The sequence below is a fragment of the Chrysochloris asiatica genome, unplaced genomic scaffold (genome assembly GCF_000296735.1).
Source record: "Chrysochloris asiatica unplaced genomic scaffold, ChrAsi1.0 scaffold00253, whole genome shotgun sequence".
Taxonomy (NCBI): Eukaryota; Metazoa; Chordata; class Mammalia; order Afrosoricida; family Chrysochloridae; genus Chrysochloris; species Chrysochloris asiatica.
In genome coordinates this window covers 1,414,527-1,415,895 of record NW_006408771.1, presented here as the reverse complement: position 1 = coordinate 1,415,895, position 1,369 = coordinate 1,414,527, and positions in this window count along the sequence as shown.

Below are 1,369 nucleotides of genomic sequence, written 5' to 3'. Positions count from 1 at the left end.
TTAGTCTTATAAATCTCTAAATAATTAATTTCTCATCTAATCCACTCCTTAATTTTAGTTTATTTGGACCCATCTCTTTCTAAATCCTTGCATTCATTTTCTGTTGTTGTTTTTAAGTGACTGAATATCTATTGTTCTAAGAATAGCTTACGTGTTTAGGACATAATGTTCTTGTTATTGTTAACCTCTGGTAGTATAGTGCTTACGAGTGAGTCTGGCTGCTAATCAAGGTCAGCATTTCGAAACTTCCATCAGTTCCATGGGAGAAAGATGAGGCTTTCTGCTCCCTAAAGATTTACAGCCTCAGAAACCCTATGTAGGGTCGCTATGTGTCAGAGCTGACTCCCAAAACTGCCACCACCATTGCTAACCTCAAAGTTTCAGCACTTGCAGTTCTGAATTCTCTTTTTGAAAAATGTTACTTAAAAAGAGGTGTCTTTTTTTACCCAATTAACTAAATCAAATGTTTTATCTTCATTCTTTTATCCTGAAAATTTTGCATCTTTGAAATGTTTGTCAGTTTATAAGTGTCCTGCTTTCTGCTGCTAGCAACAATTATGGTGAAGCTTTAGGACCAGGCAGTGCTTTGTTCTGTTGTACACAAAACTATTATGAGTCAGAACTAACTCAATGTCACATAACCACATAACAATTTCATAGTGAACAACTTTCCTTATAACCTGTTGTCAATCAGTGTTTGGGCCCTTGTTCTATTAGGCATTTGAAATGAACCCTACACCAGGGTGCAAAAGAAACAGAAAAGAATGTAATTGTCTGGAAGGATAAGGAGCAACATACAGAGAAACATGAGGTCTTATGACCAAAATACTCCCTGCAATAAGGGCATCTGGATACCCTTAGATTTCTGGGATTCTTTACACTTAATCTGCCTCTGTCCATAAATGGAGTTTCACCTGTCCAGTCATGCTTTCCCAGATATTCTCTAGATACAGTCCTCACTTCTAAAGTGGGCCCAGGGAGGGTGGTGAATCAGATAATGGATTCCTGGAGATTTTCTGGTCTGAAGTCAGTTGAAAGACAAATGCGTGGACTAAGCATGCTCTTGGTTCAAGCTGGAAGGAGCCTATGATTACTCTTTACAGAAGGGTCTTGGGATGGAATACTAACAGCCTGCCAGTCTTGTTGGCAATCTAAAAGAATTAGATAATGTAAGAATGGGTAACAGAGCAACATTGTTGTGGTTGTTAGTAGGTGCCATTGCGTCGGCACCGACTCATAGTGACCTTATGCACAGCAGAACAAAACAATGTCCAATTCTGGGCCAACCTCACTACTGTTGCCACACTTGAGTCCATCGATGCTGCCACCTGGTCAGTCCATCTTGTTGGGGGTCTTCCTCTTTTTTTTT